Genomic DNA, 8,850 nt, shown 5'->3' with positions numbered 1-8,850 from the left:
GTGATAGAGCGGCAGCGCAGAGGTGCGGAGGATACTAGTGGCCTCTAGCGGGAGAACTGGAAAGCTCAGGCCTAAATACGAAGAAGTGGCCAATGCCATTTGGATCAAGAAAAGATGGGAGGGAGGGAGGAAAAGGAAAATAACAGTTGTCTAAAATAAAAAATGAATGGCCAGACTGAAAGTGTCACACAAACTGCTTACTCTAAAAATAATTCAATTTAGTAAGTACAGAAGAAATGAAAACACTATTTTGCAGCCCAGATACTGAATCAGGCAATAAAAATTATAATAAAGAATTAAAATTTAAAAGAATGTTCTTAATCCAGACAGTGGTGGTGCGCGCCTTTAATTCCAACACTAGAGAGGCAGAGTCAGGCAGATCTCTGCATTCAAGGGCACCCTGGTCAACCATGAGTTCCAGGACGGACAGGACTGTACAGAAACCTTGTCTTAAAAAAAAAAAAAAAAAGAGGAGGAGAAAAGTATCATCACACAGATTTTCTAACTGTACAATAAGTAACTTTAAATGAAGAAATCTGACAAGTCACCATCTTAACCAAGCTAAGCAATCAAACTTCACTAATGTATTAGGACAACATTGATAATGTACCTCACTATTATATAAGAAGTATTGTAGAAGTATTGTATACTAGAATTCCTGCCCAAGACGGTTAATCTTTTTATTAGGTCTAATTTGCCATTTACAGGGACAAAGAAACATCGGTACAAAAAAGGATTTCTGTGGCCAAGTACAATGAGTATTGGAAGCCGATGATCCTACCACTGGGTAAGTTAAGGAAGACAATGGTGAATCTCAGGCCACCTTGGAATTCCTAGCAATACCGCTTTATTGTCGTTTGTTTCTCTTTTATTTTTTAAGACATTTTGAAAACAGAGTTTTGCACATACCACAAGACAACTATCCTGGTGTCTTTAAAAAGGCAATAAACCTTTTTTAACATTTTGTATGTGTGCATACAAACTGAGTGTGTGCTCGTACACCACAGCAGGCAGGAGGAAGTCAAAGGAGGAGTGAGTTATCACCGTCAGCCAAGGGGTTCCTGAAGATGGGACTTGGGACATCAGGCTTGATGGCAAATGTCTTTTCCATCTTACTGGCCTTTAGGACTGGAAAGATGTCTTGATAGTTAAAAGCACCGACTGCTCTTCCAGAGAGGTTCAGGGTTCAACCACCAATACCCACATCGGGTCTCCCAATGAATATAACTCCAGTTCCATGGGATACAACGCCCTCTTCTGGATCCCACACTCATTTGCACACAAGTAGTGCACATACATACATGACAGACAAAACACATACACATTAAAACAAAATAGGGGTTGGGGATTTAGCTCAGTGGTAGAGCACTTGCCTAGGAAGCGCAAGGCCCTGGGTTCGGTCCCCAGCTCCGAAAAAAAGAACCAAATAAATAAATAAATAAATAAATAAATAAATAGGGCTGGAGAGATGGCTCAGCGGTTAAGAGTATCCGACTACTCTTCCAGAGGTCCTGAGTTCAATTCCCAGCAACCACATGGTGGCTCACAACCATCTGTAATGAGATCTGATGCCCTCTTCTGGTGTGTGTGAAGACAGCTACAGTGTACTTATATATAATAAATAAATAAATCTTTAAAAAAAAAATAAATAAATAGGTACACCTGTAAGGAGTTGAGGCACATGCAGGTAGAGGCAGGCAGATCTTTCGAAGTCAACCTGGTCTACCTACCAAGTTTCAGGATGTTGAGAGCTAGGTAGTGATGATACTCTCAAAAAAAAAAAACCGAAACAAAACAAAAACAAAAAACAAAACAAAAAAAAACTTGCTCTTACAAAGGAGCCAAGTTCAGTTGTAGATGGTTCATAATTCTCTGAAACTTCAACTCTTCTTCAGGCCTCCTAAGGTACCTACACTCGTGGGTACACATAACTACCCTATAGGCACACGCACATAAACAATTTTTTGTTGTTTCTTGAGATAGGGTTTCTCTGGGTAGCCCAAGCTGTACAGGACAACTCACTCTGTAGACCAGGCTGAGCTCAAACCCAAAGATCCGAATGTGTTTCGGAGCCTCCCAAGTGCTGAGATCAAAGGTATGGGTCACCAACGCCCAGAAAGAGATTCATTTTTCGGGGTTGGGGATTTAGCTCAGTGGTAGAGCGCTTGCCTAGGAAGCGCAAGGCCCTGGGTTCGGTCCCCAGCTCCGAAATAAAAGAACCAAAAAAAAAAAATTTTTTTTTCTTTTTTCTCGATTTTATGTACGCAGGTGTTTTTGCCTACCCTGTGTGTGGTACCTGTTGTGGTTATAGAATCTGTCAAGTGGAGTCACGTGACATGTGACGACAGGTGGAAAATAAGACTTAAGGACTGCTAATATCTTTCCTTCCACCACCCAGATGAGGAGCTAGGAATTAGGAATGCAAAAATAGAAACCTCATTTGGTGCCATTTGGTGCCAGGTGTCACTGAACACACTTTAATCCTAGTAATCCTAGCACTAAGGAGGCAGAGGCAGGTGGAGCTCTTGAGTTCCAGACCAACTTTGTCTTGGACAGGGCTCCTTAAAGAGAACCTGTCTCAGAGAGAGAGAGAGTGAGAGAGAGAGAGATCACCTGGCCAAGGGTAAAGGGCAGAGAGGAAAGGAAGTAGGGAAATGTTAAAACCCCAGAAAAAAGCCAGTTAAGGAACAAGCTTACTCTCAGAACTGGCTGAAAGATTAATCTCAAGATTTTGCAGGTAGACCAGTAAAGCCAGTGGGACTCCCAACAGCTAGAGTGCTACACATTGTCCACGAGGTCACACATATTGCATAGGGCAAAATAAAAACCAAAGGGTCTTATGAGAGCTGACCAACAGTTACAGCCAACATTGAGGAAGATGAGGACCTATGGGTCGGGGAAGAACCTTGAGCATGCAAGGTCCTGGGTGTAACCCCAGACACAAAACAGGGAGAAAAGGTTGGCAAAATGGCTCAGCTGTCAAGCCTGATGACCTGCATTCAACTGCTGAGTTCCACATGGTACTAACTACCACTAATTATCCCCCATTGGCACACTTGTACCATAGCCTGTGAATGCACACATACAAATAAAATACAATGTAACACAATGTAAGGAGAGGGGCGGATTGAAGAAATGGTTCAGTGGTTAAAAGCATTGGTTGCTCTTCCAGAGTACCTGGTTTGCATCCCCAGCACCCACACATAGGCTCACAATTACCTGTAACTACAGTCCTGGAGGATCAGACTCCCTCCTGCGGACTCTGTGGGCACCAAGCATGCATGTAGGCAAAACATGTTACATAGGAGTGCTCTATCAAATAATAAAATAAAAATTATTTAAAGAGCACATATTGTCACTCTGTGGACTCGGGCTGACCTCAAAATCTCAAGCGTTGGGATTAAAGACATGCACCACCAATGTCCAGAACAAAATATATCTTTAAAATGAGGGAGATGAGAAAGAGAGAGAGAAGATGACTCTAATAGCAATATCTGGCTGTGGATCAAGAAATTCTAGGGGCTGGGGATTTAGCTCAGTGGTAGAGCGCTTACCTAGGAAGCGCAAGGCCCTGGGTTCGGTCCCCAGCTCCGAAAAAAAAAAAAAAAAAAAAAAAAAGAAATTCTCCAAAGCAGAAATGGGTGAACTTGCCTAGGATCACAAAACAACATATTTACCTACAGAAAGTATTCAAAAATGCCAACAAGCTAAAGATTCCTTCCAGTATTCATAGTTGCTAAAGCTAAACATTTTTTTTAAGATTTTATTTTCCGGACTGGAGAGATAGCTCAACAGAAAGTATTCAAAAATGCCAACGAGCTAAAGATTCCTTCCAGTATTCATAGTTGCTAAAGCTAAACATTTTTTTTAAGATTTTATTTTCCGGACTGGAGAGATAGCTCAACGGTTAAGAGCACTAGCTAGGGCTTGGGGATTTAGCTCAGTGGTAGAGCGCTTGCCTAGCAAGCACAAGGCCCTAGGTTCGGTCCCCAGCTCCGGGGGGAAGAAAAAAAAAAAAGCACTAGCTGCTCTTCCAGAGGTCCTGAGTTCAAGTCCCAGCAATCACATGGTGGCTCACAACTATCTGTAATGGGACCTGATGCCCTCTTCTGGTGTGTCTGACGACAGCAACAGTGTACTATATATAATAAATATATTTTTAAAGATTTTCTTTTCCTTTATGTATGTGTTTACCTGTGTCTATATGTTCCCCACATGCCATGTGTCTACAAGACCACCAGAGACTTTGCTATTGTTTTTTTGGCTTTTCTGGTTTTTTTCGGTTTGTTTGTTTGTTTGCAACAAGATAGGGCAGTCCTGGCTGACTTAGAACCCGTTCTGAGATCGACCTACCTCCTCTGCCTTCAGAGTGCTGGGATTAGAGCTGGAGAGGTGGCTCGGGGGTTAAGAACAATGTCTGCTCTCCCAGAGGTCCTGAGTTCAATGCTCAGCAACCACACGGTGGCTCACGACCATCTATAATGTAACCAGATGCCCTCTTCTTGCATGCAGATGTACATGCAGATAAAGCACTCCTAAATAAAATAAAGAAATAAATCTTAAGTTTAAAAAAAAAAAAACAGTGCTGGGCTAGAGAGATGGCTCAGTGGTTAAGAGCACTGACTGCCCTTCCAGAGGTCTTGAGTTTAATTCCCAGCAACCACATGGTGGCTCACAACCATCTGTAATGAGATCTGATGCCCTCTCCTGGTGTGTCTGAGGACAGCGGCAGTGTATATAGAATAAATAAATAAATCTTTTTAAAAAAAAAACAGTGCTGGAATTAAAGGTGTGTGTGTGTCTTGCTATTATCTTCATGTTACACAGTAGATGTAGCAAGATTTACATTAAATATGGACAGGGTTAAGAAACCCATGAGCTCTAAATATACAAGTTTAGAGACTAGAGAGATTAGAAGTTCAATACTTTATAGCTCCAGCTCCAGAGACTCTGATTTCTATGGCCTCCAAGGGCACCTGAATTCATATGCATTAACACATATACACACACACCTTTATCCCAGCACTTGGGAGTCAGAAGCAGTGGATCTCTTCAGTTTGAAGCCAGCCTCATCTACAGAGAGAGTTCTAGGACAGCCAGGGCTACATAATGAATCCCTTGTCTCAAAGGAGGGGGAGGAAGAGGAGGAGGAGAGGGGGAGGGGAGCTGAGGAGGATGGAGGAGGGGAGGGAGGAGGGGAGGGAGGAGGGGGAGGGGAGGAAGAGGAGGAAATAAAGAATAAATGAAATAAATCTTATACAAAGCAAAGCATCTGTGACTGGAGAATTGACTCAGCAGTGAAGAGCACTAACTGCTATTCCAAAGGTCCTGAGTTCAATTCCCAGCAGCCACAAACATCTGTAATGGGATCCGATGCCCTCTTCTGGTGTGTCTGAAAACCACGACAGTGTACTCATATACATAAATAAAAATACAATCTTTTAAAAAAATCTGAGAACTATCACCTTTGGGAGTATGGATTGGTGCACAGAGGAGGGGTGGCAAACCCAACGGTTTCAGAAGACAGGCCAGTAGTGGAGTTGGGAGGAGCTAAGAGAGATCAGGGAGAGCCAGGATTCATTTATACTAGGCTCAACCACTACCCATAGCCAGAATTTACATCTTCAGAGATGTAAATGCATGCCAAACTTTCAACTGAAAATCTAAATCATTAGGCAAGGACTGGCATTTTAATAAGATGGTGGTCCCCCCCACAGGCCTCAGATACAACCAGTGGCTCCCAATGTTTCAACCTCTGTTCACTGAAGTAGTCACTTACACACTAAGACTGGACATAGGCTAAGCAAAGTGGCTTAGAGAACCAAAAGTCCGATAGACTAGCTAACACAGCAAGTTGCAAGCCACCTAAGGAGACCCTCTCTCTAAAGAAAGAGAGAGAGAGAGAGAGAGAGAGAGAGAGAGAGAGAGAGAAAGGCAGGCAGACAGTGATAGCTCACACCAATCTTGGGGAATCAGAGCAGGTGGAGCTCTGTAAATTTGGGGCCAGCCTGATCCACATAGTAAGTTCTAGGACACCCAGAGCTATATAACAAAGACCTGTCTCAAAACACAATCAAAAAACAGGTCCGAGAATGTATCTCAGCATGTGTGGTTGCCTAACATGCACAAAGACCTAGCTTTATTCACAGAACCAATAATATTTGGATCCTGAAAGCTCACTAGCCAGCCCACCTAGCCAAAATGGTGGACTTCAGGTTCAGTTAGAGATTCTGACTCAAGGGAATAAGGTAGAGAGCAATAGAGGAAGACACCCGAAGTGTCTAGTCTGGCCTCCAAATCTGCACACACACACACACACACACACACACACACACACACACACACAGATGGCAGCAAACACACTTGTAATCACAAGCTAGTCCACATAGGCAACTCCAGATAGCCAAGGAAACATTTGTGTGTGTGTGTGTGTGTGTGTGTGTGTGTGTGTGCGTGCTAAACTGATTATAGTAGTGTCTTGCATTTAGTTCTGAAACCAAAAAGCTAGAGACAGAGGAGCAGGAGTTAAAGGTCACACTAGACCTTGTCCCCCCAAAAAGACCAACCTTGCATCCAGGCAAGATGATCTGCACCTGTCACCCCAGTCCTCTGAGCACAGGCCGACATCTGTTTGAGGCCAGCATGGTCTACACAGTGAGTTCAAAGTCATCAAAAGCTACGTAGACCACAAGAAAAATAAAAACAGCCTCCGGCTTGCGACTCTCCAGGAGAGCCACATTCTGCAGTCTCTCTCTTAAGCTGCCTATGTGCCAAGGCCATTCTTGGTTGTCACCTTTATTATGTCTGGAATTAACTGACACCCAAGCAGATGGGTACACCTGTGAGGAATTTTTTTTTTTCTTAATCAAACCATTTGAAATGGGAAGACCCACTTTTAATCCAGATCTTTTGAGGCAGGAAGATCCATCTTTAATCTGGGCAACACCTCCTAGTGGCAGCCTATATATAGGACAGGGAAGAAAGAAGCTTTTGCTCCTTGCCTGCTTGCTCTGTCAAGCAAAGCCATCCCTTCCCGGGCATTAGAGCCTACTTGAAGATATAGCTGGACCACAGCCTACAAGCCATTCTTCTATATCCCATACATATGTATGTATGTATGTACATACACCTTTATGTACAGATTTTATACATGCAAATATGTGTATTCAAATATATTATTTAATTGTATTATACGCTGTCTTCAGACATAACAGAAGATGGTGTCAAATCCCATTACAGATGGCTTCCAGCCCCAGTGTACTTGCTGGGAATTGAACTCAGGACCTCTGGAAGAGAGCAGTCAGTGCTCTTAACCACTGAGCTACCTCTCCAGCCCCCATATATACTTATATATTATATACTTATATATAATACATATATATTATACATATGTATTTCTATTTACATGTAGATACACCACACACACACACACACACACATTTCATAAATTCTGTTCCTTTCGAGAACCCTGACTAATACTCTAATAAAATATTTTCGGGGTTGGGGATTTAGCTCAGCGGTAGAGCACTTGCCTAGCAAGTGCAAGGCCCTGGGTTCGGTCCCCAGCTCCAAAAAAAAAAAAAAAAAAAAAAAAGAAAGAAAAAAATATTTTCTAAAGCTTAAAAGAAAAAAAAAAAAAACCAACCTGGAGTTTGTGAGAATGCCCACCTATCTACCTACATGCACAAGCGCCCAGATTCAAGCCCCAGCACTCTATAAAGTAAGACATACAAGTACACATCAGTAATTCCAGCCCTGAGGAAACACAGAGAGATCAGAGAGTTGCTCATCTTGGCTACATAGTGAGCTTGGGGTCTGGACTACCCAGAACCATCAAACTAGTTTGTTGTTGTTGTTTTGTTGTTGTTGAAAATTAAATCCAAGACATGGTTACAGACAAGACAAGCATGCTGCTAACTGAGCCTCCTCAGTTCTGGGCACTGTGGCTTGGGTTTATCATGGCAGCTCCTGGGAAGCCGAGGGAAGACTTTACATTCGAGGTCAGCTTGGGCTACACAGCAAGACTCTAAAATTAGGAGGGTGGTGATGGAGAGATGTTTCTGTGTTTAAGAGCACAAGCTGCAGGGTTGGGGATTTAGCTCAGTGGTAGAGCGCTTGCCTAGCAAGCGCAAGGCCCTGGGTTCGGTCCCCAGCTCCGAAAAAAAAAAAAAAAAAAAAAAGAGCACACGCTGCTCTTCCAAAGGGCCTAGGGTTCAATTTCCAGAGACTCATAATGGTCTGTAACCCCAGTACCAGGAGATCCTCTGCCCTCTTCTGGCGTTTACAGGAACTGCAAGACTAAAAGCACATACATACTAGACCAAACACTTGGACATACATACATGTATATATGTACCTAATTCATCTATTAATCTATCTATCTATTAATCTATCTATCTAGCTATCTGTCTGTCTATCTACCTATCTTATTCATTAGATCAAGGGCAGGACCCTAAATTGCTCCCTTAAAGTTGAGGAGCAGCCAAGGATTGAAAACCTCTGTAGCAGGCTGGGCATGGTGGGTCTATTCCTTTAATCCCAGCTTTGGGAAGCAGAAACAGGTAGATATATCTGTGAGTTGGAAGCTACCCTCATCTACCTATTGAGTTCAGGCTAACCAAGGCTGCATACCAAGACCCCGTCTTGAAGAAAAACCCCTGTAGCAAATGAAACTATCTATATCTGGGAGAGCAGTGTGGATTCAGTCTGTAAAAACCTGAGTCCATTCTGAAGGCTCCTCCCCTCTTAGAATAGCCTGATGTCCTCCTCGCTGATACACTGACTCCTTACTAAACATGACGGCCCTTCAGGCTGGGCATGTAGCTCCATTGGTAAAGTCCCTGACTAGCA

Source organism: Rattus norvegicus, chromosome 7, assembly GCF_036323735.1.
Source record: "Rattus norvegicus strain BN/NHsdMcwi chromosome 7, GRCr8, whole genome shotgun sequence".
NCBI lineage: Eukaryota > Metazoa > Chordata > Mammalia > Rodentia > Muridae > Rattus > Rattus norvegicus.
This window is presented reverse-complemented; position numbering follows the sequence as displayed.